This window comes from Siphateles boraxobius, unplaced genomic scaffold (assembly GCF_051911475.1).
Source record: "Siphateles boraxobius isolate OS27281-9 unplaced genomic scaffold, OSU_SipBor_1 16, whole genome shotgun sequence".
Classification (NCBI taxonomy): domain Eukaryota; kingdom Metazoa; phylum Chordata; class Actinopteri; order Cypriniformes; family Leuciscidae; genus Siphateles; species Siphateles boraxobius.
Window position 1 is genome coordinate 16870765 of NW_027508766.1, and position 14073 is coordinate 16884837.

A 14073-nucleotide genomic window follows, 5' to 3' on the forward strand; every position below is an offset into this window, starting at 1 on the left:
ACGAAATGGCTAACAGAAAGATAGTCTTGAACGTCAGAAATTTTTCTGAAACTAACTCTAGGGGCTCGAAGGGAGCCCCAGACAAGCCTTCCAAAACTATCGCCAGATCCCATGCCGGCACCCTAGTTCGAACCGCAGGCCTCAGCCTCAAGGTGCCACGAAGGAAACGAATAATCAGGGGGTCTCGACCCAAAGATGTAAGACCCACAGGGGCGTGGAAAGCGCAATGGCCGCCACGTAAACCTTTAAGGTAGAAGGACATAAACCTGACGTGAAGCAAAACCTGACGCGAGACTGGAGAAACTCAAGTACTGTGTTGACTGAACAGTTCACTGGATCTCGCTGCTGTTGGTGACACCAAGATGTGAAAACTTTCCACTTAAGTATATATAAGTTCCTCGTGGCTGGAGCTCTGGAGCTAAGAATAGTCTCAACGACCTCAGTCGAGAGACCACTCTCTAAAAGTTGGGCCTCCTCAGAGGCCAAACCCATAGGTTCCAAATCTCTGGTCGGGGGTGAAATATTGTGCCCCCTGCCTGAGACAGAAGGTCTCTCCTGACAGATATCTCGAACGGAGGGCCGTCGAGGAGATGAACTAGGTCCGCAAACCAAATTCGACTCGGCCAGCGTGGAGCTACTAATAATAGACTTACTCTGTCCTGGCGGACTCTCTCCAGAACTCCTGGGAGCAGAGCAACAGGGGGAAATGCGTACAGACCTAGCCTCGGCCATGTCTGTACCATAGCGTCCAACCCCAAGGGGGCTGGTTGTGTGATGGAGAACCAAATTGGACAGTGCGTCGTATGCTGAGACGCAAACAGATCCACTTCTGCTTGGCCGTAAAATTCCCAAATGAGCTCCACCGCCTCGGGGTGGAGTCTCCATTCCCCTGGCCTCAGCCCCTGCCTCGACAGGGTGTCTGCTCCTATATTCTGGTACCCTGGGATATACACTGCCCTCAGGGAGAGTATCTTCCCGAGGGACCACAAGAGGATCTGGTGCGCCAGTTTGCAGAGTGGACGCGAACGCAGACCCCCCTGTCGATTTAAATAAGAGACCACCGATGTGTTGTCTGTTCGGACGAGCACATGATGGCCCCTCAGATCTGGGAGGAAATGTCTCAATGCATTGAAGACAGCCATCATCTCCAGGCAATTTATATGCCAAAAGAAATGATGGTTCCTCCACAGACCCTGAGCTGAGCGGCCTTCCATTACCACTCCGCAGCCGGTGAGAGAAGCGTCTGTCGAGATAGCAACTCGATGGCAAAGAGCTCCCAACACCGGACCCTGGGACAGGAACCAATGTTTCCTCCATATAATCAAGGCGCGGATGCACCGCCGCGTGATCTCGATCATACGAAGTGGGTTTCCCCTCGGGGAGAACCCTCTGGTCCTGAGCCACCACTGCAAAGGTCTCATATACAGCAGGCCAAAGGGGATCACTTTGGACGCCGCTGCCATGAGGCCTAACAGTCTCTCGAACTGTTTCGCAGTGCGTGACTGGCCTAGCTTCAACTCTTTTGTGGCTGTGATGATAGCAGCTACACGGACGGGCGATAGTGTGGCCCGCATCGTGACTGAATCCCATACAACACCAAGGAAAGTGGTTCTCTGTAGTGGAGAAAGCACACTCTTCTTGGCATTGAGTCTTAACCCCAATTTCTTCATATGAGCGAGAACGACATCTCGATACCGAACCGCTGACTGCTCTGATTCCGCCAGAATCAGCCAGTCGTCGATATAGTTCAGAATGCGTATGCCTTGCAGCCTGAGCGGGGCCAGAGCTGCATCTACGCACTTCGTGAACGTGCGGGGTGACAGAGCTAGACCGAATGGAAGCACCCGATATTGGTATTCTTTGCCCCTGAAAGAAAACCTCAAGAACTTCCTGTGTTGAGGGAGGATGGAGACATGGAAGTAAGCGTCCTTCAAATCTATCGTGACAAACCAGTCCTCGGATCTGATTTGAGTCACTATCTGTTTGAGTGTGAGCATCTTGAATTTCAATTTCATGACAGCACGATTCAGCAAACGGAGATCTAAAACTGGACGCAACCCCCCATCCTTTTTTGGAACAATGAAGTATCGGCTGTAAAACCCTGATTCTCTGACGGGGGAGTACACCTGTTCTATAGCTCCCTTTGCTAAGAGAGACTCTACTTCTTGCTCCATTACCAGAGCCTGCTCGGGATGTACTACCGTAAGTAACACCCCGTTGTAACGAGGCGGAGGAGAACCGAATTGAATTCTGTAACCTTTCTCTAATTATCTACAGGACCCAAGGAGATATATTCGCCAGATTCTTCCACTCTGTTAGAAAATCTACTAAGGGTACCAGTCTCTCGAGATTGGCCTCTGGTGTTAAAGGAACAGCCACTTTGGCGATCTGAAGCATATTGGCAGGAAACAACCGAACTGACTGTTTTAGAACCCCCCTCAGAGGGCTCACGTCCGACGCAATGTCGAGTCGACACTGCGCCGAACTTTCGCTGGATACCACTGCGCCCCGAAGCACCAAGGGTGGCGGGGTTGGCAGACCGGTCCCATGAGGACCCCGAAATGGAGCGGGCACCGTATTCTGAGGTGTACACCGCTCCACCCTGGTTGGGGCTGTCCTCGATGGTCTGACGTACACAGCGTCAGGACCTTTTCTGAGCCGAAGCCTTCCTAGCCATAAGTACGGTCCTCAGATCCGGCTTAGACTTCGGCTGAGAGTGTTGGCTCGGTCCCCAAGATTTATTCGGGGGAGCACGAGACGCAACACTTATTTTCTGTTGCACACGGTGCGAGGAGCTTGGCTGGGGATGCTCACGCCCAGCATCCCCAGGGGGATGGACTTGGCAAGGAAGGAATTTTTTAAAAGCCTCAGATTGTTTTTTATTTTCTTGAAATCTTTCAACAACCAAATTCACCGAGTCACCAAAAAGACCAGAGGGAGACATAGGGGCATCTAAAACAAAAGCCCGATCTTTATCTTTAATATCTGCAAGATTTAACCAAATATGTCTCTCAGTAGCTACAAGGGCTGCCATAGACCGCCCAATAGCACGGGCGGTCTCCTTCGTAGCTTTGAGAGAAAGATCTGTAGTCCGACGAAGTTCTCGAATTTCGTCGGGACTAACTCCCTCACTCCTATCGATATCCCCCAGCAGATCTGCCTGATAGGCTTGGAGCACTGCCATCGTGTGCAGACAGGCTCCAGCTTGACCTGCTGCCGTAAAAGCCTTACCCACTAAATTAGATGTGGTTTTTAGCGGTTTATTCGGCAACACGGGATCCTTCAGGGACGATGCTGACCCCGGAGACAGATAGCTCGCGAGCGTCTGTTCCGCTGGGGGCATCGACCCATAACCAAAATCTTTAAGCCCCCTTATATTTGAATATGTGTGAACATGGGGACTAAAAAGACGTGATGAATAAGTTTATTCCATGATCTACATAGCTCACTATGTAGATCAGGAAAGAATGGAAGGGCCCGTGATTGAGATGAAACATTAGATGTGAGAAAATGCTCGTCTAATTTGCTTTTAGGACAAGAATCTCTTATTTCTGCTGGCCAGTCAATACTTAATTTATCTACAGCACGAGTTATCACCTCAATAAGCTCCTCATATGCTGGGGAGAGGGATGGTGAATCCTCTCCCCTTATTGTTTCTTTGTTAGTGTTTGTGTCACTCTCACCGATGCTCAGTAACTCTACCTCCACCGAAGCATCGGGCTCTCTTCCCGGGCGGAAGAAGCCGCAGCGCGGGCTTCCGACACTGGCAAGAGAGCAATGGATCCCCTGGGTAAAGGTGGAGATAAGGCAGAGCCCGTCCTCAACCCCGCTGAGAGATCCATTTGCGAACCCCAAGTGAGCCTTCTCCGAGCTGCCTCGGCAGCCGCGGGTCCAGAACCCGAGGTTCGCGAGCCTGTCCATTATCCTCAAATGTGGACAGACGGGAGCGGAGCATGCGGAGCAGGAGACGCTCACAATGCTCACAGTCAGCCCTCTCGAAGGCTGACATTGCATGCTCCACTCCCATACAAACTACACAAAGCTCATGTGTATCTCCACCCGTGATGTAACGAGGGCAAGGAGAAGCACAGGCTTTAAATAGTTGTTTCGCCATAATAACAATATAAATGAGAGACAGACAACAATAAATATAACAGACAGTTTTGACACAGAGCGCTTTGCTGAGGCACAAAAGCTGACGCGAGCATTGCACCGGATGTGCTTTTATATCTTCCTGGTCATGACGTCACCCGCCAGTGACGCTTCATTCATTCCATTGGACTAGTTTACAGTAGTGCTTCAGACTCAGTCACGCAAAGGCGTTCCCAAGGCGTCACCGTCGCATCGCGAGTTCCCTCGAAAGGGAAACCAACATAAATGTACTTGACATGCAAAAAACCTTAATAATAGTATTCAGTAATTCAAGAATAAAATATCAGAGCTTGGTTTTTATAGAGTATATCTTCTTCGTTTTTTTTAACCCCATGAATAAATGCATTGCAAATGATGTTTTCTTGTTTCATAACCATAAACCTAATAACAATGAATGAGGTTTACGCATAAAACAATTTGCCATTAATATGTTCTCTAAAAACAAGTCTTAGTTATGCTTTAAATCTCTCGAGTTTAGTACATTTATCTCGTTTCAATAAGCATGCATTTAATCAAACTGAATGAGTTTAGGCTTAAAACAAGAAAAGAACAAAAATGCCAATGGAGTTAAAAAAAAAACTAAATTCAAGAAATGTGAAATTGTTCTCTGAAATCTTGTTTTATACTTTAACTTACTTGTTTCCAAGTAAATGGATCTTGTTGATGGATTCTACTGGAAAGCAAAACATTTTGCAGTGTGGTCTCTGTGGTCAATAAGAGAGCTGATAGTAATTTTTCGTAGCTTGTTTAGTTTATTAGATGAAGGTGACATGGTGTAACTGAGCTAAATGTGAAAAGACCCAACAGGTAATTCATTTTCAGTCTTTTTTTTTTGGATCTCATTCTCTTGCTCAACTCCTTTATCTCTCTATATCTCACACAAGCTGTGTTTTTCTCAGCCTCTCTCTCTCTGGTGACTGATATTGATTTTCACTGTTGCTACAAGACCAAAACCGCCTGCAGCAATTAGCACTCTGAACTCCAAAGATACTTTAAATGTAATGTGAAAAAAGAGCGACCGCTAAATTCATACCAACAACAAATCAAAATAAATTGGTAAAATGGTAAACATACAGCGCTCTTCACACAGATATCATTGTACTAAAAGGGAATATTAGAAAATGGCTTTTTCATTAGTGCTAATTAATAATCGATACCATAATCTGATGGCCCATGACTGCTGAATGCACAACAAACAAAAACATTTTTTGTTTTAAATTCTTAGCTGTCAGAATGTGATTGTAATTTGTGTTCTAATCTGCCAGAATGTAGTTTCTGAAATGGAACATATTGAACTTCAAGGCATCTCTCTCTAGGCAGCATTTATTTTAGTCCACCACGAGAGAGCAGCTGCTTTTCTCTATGCTGTGCTTGTGCTTGCTATTGATTCCTTTAAATCAATACATGCCGCACAATCATATAAATAATAGTATTTGAGGCGCAGGGGGTGATAACTCATTTTCAGCCTTCATTTAAATGGCAGAAACCACTGACTGTCAGGGCTGAGATTTAGTCTAGCTTAGATGAAACGGCAGAGTACAAATTTATTAATTTCATTGCAGAGCGTAATATATATATATATATATATATATATATATATATATATATATATATATATTTTAAATATAAAAAAAATTATATTTAAAAAAAATCTAAGTTATTCCTGTGCATCTATTATGTAGGTAATGTTGGAAAGTGTTGTAATATTTTGTGGTTTTTTTCTCTCTCTTTTTTGTAGTTTGTTGTTTTGGCTGTACCTATGTGACTCAAGCTTTAATAGAATACCCTCATATTTCTCTGCTAAATATTAAAGTAGTTTAAATAAACAACATCTTCATAAACTTTGTAAATTACTTAAAAAAAGACAGTACTGGTAGAATCACATTGGAAATATAGCCTATATAAAAACATAGTAGAAAAAACATATGAAATAGCATTCTCAAAAGTACATTTGGGTACCATGTAAATACCATGGTATTTGTACTACCATTTAATGTTTAAGATAAAAAAATTAAAAAAAATCTTCAGCAAGGATGCGTTAAATTGATCAAATGTGATTGTAAAGTTTTTCTTCTTTTTTCTTCTTTTACAAAAATTTAAATCTTACCGACCCCAAACTTTTGGAACGATGGGAGAGAGAGGTATGGAATTAACAAATCATGTTCCCGAATGAGGTAATGAGTTAGTTTTTGTTTTACCTGTACTTTCGATCACACTATTTGATGTCATCGTAATGAATTAGCTGCAAGAAACGTGAAATGTAATGCTATGTTAGCATGTTACTGATATGTGACTATTTGTCAAATGATTTGGTGGGTTAATGCTGTTCAGTTTTACATGTTTAAAACAGTCATACTAAAAGTAAATTATTTATCTATTAAAATCATCTGTACATGATTATTACTTGTACAATAAATTATATTTATTTGCTTACCTGTCTATTAAAACACATGCAAGAGGGGAGTCTCTGTTAAGTCCAAGTTTGTCTGGAAGCTCTCTCTATCTTGAAAACGCCCCATATTGATCCTTGTTTGATATCTCCGTTTTTCCCAAAGCCTGCTTGCCTCATTTGATCTACGTTTACGTTTTTTGGGGGGAATTTCTGTACTTGGCAATGAGTAATCGTGATGCATGATGACTGAACGACACAACAACAGCGTGCTAGATGCTGTATAACGACTCAGTTACTAACGTAACCTCGGTTCCCTGAGAGGAGGGAACGAGTATTGCGTAAGTAGCTTACGCTATGGGAAAACTCCTTTTCTCGAGAATATTGAAGTCTTTATGTAAAACGCATTGCAGCTGCACAGCAGACAGCAATGAGCGAAGGAGCTCGGTCATTGGCTGTGCTGCGGCAACTTGCTCGAACCAATGACGGGGCGACTCTGAATGCGCGACCAATGAGCGCGCCTACCGCCCGCGCGCGTCAGAGCCCGCCAAGATGGCCGTGGCCAAGAGCTATATATTGGGCGCCCCGTCATGAGAGTTCTTTAGGTTAAAACGACTGAAGCGAACTAACCAAGCAAAAGCACGGCAGCTTACGCAATACTCGTTCCCTCCTCTCAGGGAACCGAGGTTACGTAAGTAACCGAGTCGTTCCCTTTCGAGGGGTCTCTCCTATTGCGTAAGTAGCTTACGCTATGGGAACACCATGCAAAACGCCGTGCGTGCTGAACTTCGCCTTATGATAGCCAGAGGCAGGTGCCTGAGCTAAAAAGCAAAGTTATTATCCAACTAGCCGGCAGAGGCGATCTTTATATATGGGAAAAAAGTAAAGAGCGGCTAGAAGGCGCTCAGTGTGACACAAGCACATACATAATCTAGATACGAACTCATAGTTCTACTAGCATCATGCTGATAGTACATTGGGACCTGTAGGTTGTAAAACCTGATAAATGTGGACGGTGAGGCCCAGCCTGCCGCCGCACAAATATCCTCGATCGGTATCCCGCTCGACCACGCCCAGGAAGAAGCCACACTCCTGGTGGAGTGTGCTTTGACTCCCCAGGGGCATTGAAGTCCCTTGGCTTCATAAGCCAGAGCTATAGCCTCAACTATCCAGTGAGAGATTCTCTGCTTTGAAACGGCGGAACCCTTCGTACGGCCGCCAAAGCATACAAACAGTTGTTCTGTCAGTCTGAATAGGGCAGAACGCTCCAAATACACTCTGAGAGCCCTAACGGGGCAGAGTAGGTTAGCGTTGTGTTCGTCTGCTGGAGACGATAGCGCAGTTAGGGAGATAACCTGTGCTCTGAAGGGAGTGGTGAGCACTTTAGGAATATACCCATGTTTTGGCCTAAGGACGACCCTGCAGTCGTTAGGTTCGAATTCCAAGCAGGCAGCGCTTGCCGAAAGCGCGTGCAGATCGCCCACTCTCTTGACCGAGGCGAGTGCCAGCAAGAGCGCAGTTTTGAGCGAGAGCTGCTTAAGGTGCACGGTTCGGTGGTTCTATGAGTGGTTCGAACGGGGGCCCTTTAAGGGCGTCAAGGACAGTAGCTAGGTCCCATATCGGCACTGAGGGGGGGCGTGAAGGGTTCACCCTCCTAGCACCCCTTAGGAAACGAATAATTAGGTCGTTTCTTCCCAATGGACGTTCCATCACAGGGTCGTGTGACGCTGTGATGGCCGCCACATATAATTTGAGCGTGGAGGGGGAGCGGCCCGCCTCCAGAAGCCCTTGTAGAAAAGCGAGTACGTTCGTAATCTCGCATGTTTCAGGGTTCAGGCCCTCGGCGTTACACGAGTCACTGAACACTTTCCATTTCTGGGCATATAAGCGTCTCGTGGAGGGGGCCCGCGCCTCAGCGATGGTTTTTAGCGCTCCACTCGTGAGGTTCCTGGGAGCCCGTTGAGGGGCCATGCATGAAGGGCCCACAGATCGGGGCCCGCTGGCCTGACTGAGGAGGTCTGGCCTCAGTGGAATCGGCCGTGGTGCAGATTGCATTTGCATCAATTCTGGAAACCATGTTTGGTTCTTCCAGAGTGGGGCTATCAGGAACACTGCGTTTTCTCGTCTCTGACCCGACTGATGACCTGTGGCAGCATCGCGATCGGGGGAAAAGCATATAAGGGGCGGCTCGGCCAGCTCTGGGCGAGCGCGTCCGTGCTTTTCGTGAAGAAAAGAGAGCTGTGTGCATTCTCCTTGGAGGCGAAGAGGTCGACCTCCGCCTCGCCAAAGATTTTCCATAACCACTGAATCGTCAGCGGGTTGAGAGCCCATTCTCCTGGGAGAATCTTGTCTCTGGATAGCATGTCTGCCCCTTGGTTCAGCGCGCCTGGCACATGCGCTGCTCTCAGCGAGCGCAAGTTGTGCTGGGACCATAAGATGAGTCTCCTGGCCATTGAATGCATGGAGCTCGACCTGAGTCCACCCTGGCGATTTATGTACGACACTACCGTAATGTTGTCCGTTCGGACCAGGACGTGTTCGTTTTTTAGATGTGGAAGCAGGGCTCTGAGAGCCAAAGCGACCGCTTTCATCTCCAGACAGTTTATGTGTAGGCGCTTCTCCGGGTTTGACCAAAAGCCGGAGACAGGCCTGCCCTCGTAAAGGGCCCCCCAACCTATTTCGGAGGTATCTGTTGTGATCATCTTACTCCTTATGTTCACACCCAGACTCACGCCTGACTGGTACCAGTCGGCGGCTTTCCAGTGCGTCAGGGCTTTTATACAGCCGTGGTTCGCTCTGATTAAAAGGTGGCCCGAACGCCACGCGTGAGCAGGGACGCGGCTCTTGAGCCAGCGTTGGAGAGGACGCATATGCAACAATCCTAGCTGGAGTACGGCCGATGCTGAGGCCATGAGACCCAGTATCCTCTGAAACCATTTGACGGGGGCGCGCTCCCGCCCTGAATGATGTTGCAAGGCGCCGGATGGTGAGCGCGCGCTCTGATGAGAGACGAGCTGTCATTTGAATCGAGTCTAGAACTATTCCCAGGAAAGAAATCTTCAGGCTGGGAGATAGTATACTTTTTGCAAAATTGATTCTTAGACCCAGGCATTCTAGATGGCTGATAATCCAAGATCTGTGTGTTATTAACTGACTCTCTGATTGTGCTAGGACCAGCCAATCGTCGAGATAATTCAGTATTCACACTCCCCTTCGTCTCAAGGGGGAAAGTGCTGCATCCATACGTTTCGTGAATGTACGGGGAGCCAGGGACAGGCCGTACGGAAGTACTGTGTACTGGTAAGACTGTCCCTCGAAAGCGAATCTCAGAAAAGGCCTGTGATGAGGCGCTATTGGAATGTGAAAGTAAGCATCTTTCAGATCCACTGAGAGAAACCAATCTCCTGGGCGTACTTGCGCGAGGATGTTTGGTTGTTAACATCCTGAACGAGCGAATCGTTAGTGCTTTGTTCAGGTGTCTGAGATCTAGGATGGGGCGGAGACCGCCATCCTTTTTCGGGACGAGAAAATAGCGGCTGTAAAAACCTGCCCCGCTCATAGAGGGGGAAACAGTTTCCACAGCGCCCTTTTCTATTAATTTGCGCACCTCGGTGCGTAGAACATGCTAACACTCCTTTCTCACTTTCGTTTCGACCACAGTCGTGAAACGTGGTGGTCTGCGAGCGAACTGGAGCGAGTATCCGTGCTTTATTATATTCAACACCCATTTCGGCATATCTGGAATATTTTCCCATGCTGCGTGTACAGATATGGGCTGAATACAGGCTAGGGGCGGGCCGCTGTGACGTAGGGACCCGGCCAGCGAATCGCCTGAGCTCGTAGCTCTCAGAGGCGCGGGCGCGCGCTGGGCAGCTGAGTGAATTGGGTTGTGTGTGATTACAACAGCGCGCGCTATGTCTGTAAGATTCGCAGCCTGAGCTGGGGTTGTGTTTGACACTGTAAGGACAGTGTTTATAAGTGGGGGTGCATAGACAGTGGTAGGCACACGCATCACTTTTATAATGTTTCCCGCTTTTACTGGGGATGAATTCATAACTGTGTGAACAGTGCTTGTGTGTAGGCACGTGATCTACATTCATGGGGCGTGCAGCCTGAGCTGGGAATGAATTTGGCACTGTTTTGACAGTATCTGGGAATGCACACTTTGTGGACATGTAAACCCTTAGTGACACAGGCAGAAAAAGACTATTTTGTGCTTTCTGTGTGTCGCCGTAAAAACGGCGTTTGTTTGCAGGTGAGCGAGCTCTGTGACTGGCCCATTGACTGCTGTATAGACATTTCCAGCCGCCTGTACGGGGACTGGGTAATGTTTGAGATTTTGCAGAGAGAGTGGTCCGGCTTTTGCGAGACACGCACTCTCTCTTCTCATTCCTGTGGCTAGGAAGGCTTTCGAGGCTCAGGGTTCAGCACAATCTTGGGCCGAGGACCCCGTCGCTCAGGAGGCGGCTTGCGGTTGTGGGAGCGCGAGCGGCGTCGAGCGTCAGTCTGAGGCGCGGGCTGAGAGGCGGTGGGGGCTGCTCTAGCCCGCTGCGGCTGTGGCGGCCTCTGTCTGCTCTGCGATGAGCTGGAGCGTTTTGGCAGGAAATGGCGCATAGCTTGTGAAGCGCTCTGGGCCTCAGTGAAGCGTTCGGCGAAACCTTTAACTGCCGGTCCAAACAGCCCGCTGGTGGAGATAGGCGCGTCGAGAAACGGGGCCTTATCCGCGTCCTTCATCTCCGTCAGAGTCAGCCACAAATGGAGCTCGAGAACAGTCAAATTAGCCATGGCGCGGCCAATAGACACGGGGCGGTAGCCTTCGTAGCTCGCAGGGCTATGTCAGTCGCGCTGCGTAGGTCCTTGAAGGCTCCGGGTTCGGGGCCAGACTCGTCCAGGGAGCGGAGAAGCTTGGCTTGGAACACTTGAAGTACCGCCATTGAGTGAAGCGCTGACGCAGCTTGGCCGGCGGCGGCGTAGGCGCGACCAGCGAGAGCCGAAGTAGTGCGGCAGGGCTTCGAGGGGTGGGAAGCCTTGGCTTTCCATCCGGTGGTGGAGGGCTGGCAGAGATGATTGGCCACGGCCTCCTCGAGGGGCGGCATTCCCTCGTAGCCTCTTTCCTTCGCGCCGTCCATAGAGGAGAGCGACGAAGAAAAAGAAGGCTTCAGACGCGCAGAGTGGGGGGCTTTCCATGACTTGGTGAGTTCGTCTTGAACTTCCGGGAAGAAAGGAGAAGGCCTTTGCCGAGGGGCCTGCTGGCGTCCCTGCAGAAACCACTCGTCCAGTCGGCTTCGGGTTGGTATTTCGGGAGAAGACCAATCGAGCCCGAGGTCCTCCACGGCCTTCGAGAGGATGCGGACAATCTCTGTATCCATAGAGGAGCCCCCACTCGTGTTAGTTAGCTTCGACGGGGCGGGGTCGAAAGTGGAGCCCGGCCAGTCGTCAGATGCAGTGTCGATGGACAAAGAGTCATCTACTCCCCCGTCTTCCTTAGACGCGCCGAAAGTCACAAGGCCCACCGTTCTGCTAGAGGGGTGTGGGTCCGGCTGAGTGAACTGAACCGGCGGTGGGGAAGACAAGAGCGGCGGTGAAGCACGCGGAGACTGGCTCGGTGTGACGTCACTGAGCTCAGGTTCAGGAAGCCTCTGTGAGCTGCGCTTTTTCTTAACACGCGGCTCAAACAGAGGGGTGTCGGTGATGGGCTCGCTCGCGGCGAAAGCGGAGAAGCTAGCCCGCAGTGCGGAGAGACCCAGGTCGTCACATTCCGGGCATCCGCCCTTGGTCAAAGCAGCTTCTGCGTGGTCCCGGCCCAGGCAGCGAGCGCAGATGATGTGAGGATCCCCGTCCGGAAGAAGGTCTCTGCACGACGCGCAGGAAGGCATTTGAAACAACGCCTCAGAAATTTGCTCTTTTACAAATGTCGCGGGGCGAACAGATGTAAATACTTGCGTGTAGCGGGTAGCGCGCCGGATGGCTCAGTAGGATGGCGTTCGAAGGCGGCTGAAGATGCCGACGTCCTCGTAGCAATCCCGCTGGTATGCTTTTCCACGGCGGCGAAGGCTTTCAATAATCCGGAGGATTCAGCGAAGAAGGTGTTCGCTAAAGGAGATTAAATCTAAAGAACTCTCATGACGGGGCGCCCAATATATAGCTCTTGGCCACGCCCATCTTGGCGGGCTCTGACGCGTGCGAGCGCGAGGTGCGCTCATTGGTCGCGCATTCAGAGTCGCCCCGTCATTGGTTCGAGCAAGTTGCCGCAGCACAGCCAATGACCGAGCTCCTTCGCTCATTGCTGTCTGCTGTGCAGCTGCAATGCGTTTTACATAAAGACTTCAATATTCTCGAGAAAAGGAGTTTTCCCATAGCGTAAGCTACTTACACAATAGGAGAGACCTCTCGAAAGGGAACCACCATTTCCATGTTTGTCCACGTTTGTTACCATGGATTCTACAAGCGGAAACTGAGGATAGCGTGGATATTACATAATTTACAGGCGACAATGACACGGGACGAGACATTATTTAAAATTGGAATTTCTCTGGATTTAAAAATCCTTGGGAACTTTTGGAATAATGTAAGTACACAACAGGAGGAAATATATCACACTGTGCAAGTGGTTTTTGGATATTTTATTACAAAAATCTTACATATTGTGCATTTAAAATAATGTCTGTTTTCAAACAGGTTTCCCAAACACTCCCAATATCCTGCCATAGATAGCCCCACTCAAAACTCCATTGTTTGAGCCAGTGTTGTTGTGCCAGGCTGGACAGGAAACTCAAAAAAACATACCCTGCTTCTGAATATGCCTAGTTCCCTACTATATAGTAGGCGAAAAAACATTATGTGAAATGAGTTGTTTGTCATAATTCACAGTATTCATAAAATGTTTAGGTTACTAATGTTACCCCCATTCCATGAAGGATGGCACGGAGACGTTATGTCAGAACTGAACTGACAAATTGGGGATCTCATATGAGAGCCCAATCACCTGGTAACAAGCAAGCCAATGGACATTGGCGAGCGAGATTTGCAATTACATAGTTTATACAGGTCCTTCTAAAAAAATTTGCATATTGTGATAAAGTTCATTATTTTCCATAATGTAATGATAAAAATTAAACTTTCATATATTTTAGATTCATTGCACACCAACTCAAATATTTCAGGTCTTTTATTGTTTTAATACTGATGATTTTGGCATACAGCTCATGAAAACCCAAAATTCCTATCTAAAAAAATGTGCATATTTCATCCGACCAATAAAATAAGAGTTTTTAATACAAACAAAGTCAACCTTCAAATAATTATGTTCAGTTATGCACTCAATACTTGGTCGGGAATCCTTTTGCAGAAATGACTGGTTCAATGCGGCTTGGCATGGAGGCAATCAGCCTGTGGCACTGCTGAGGTGTTATGGAGGCCCAGGATGCTTCGATAGCAGCCTTAAGCTCATCCAGAGTGTTGGGTCTTGCGTCTCTCAACTTTCTGTTCACAATATCCCACAGATTCTCTATGGGGTTCAGGTCAGGAGAGTT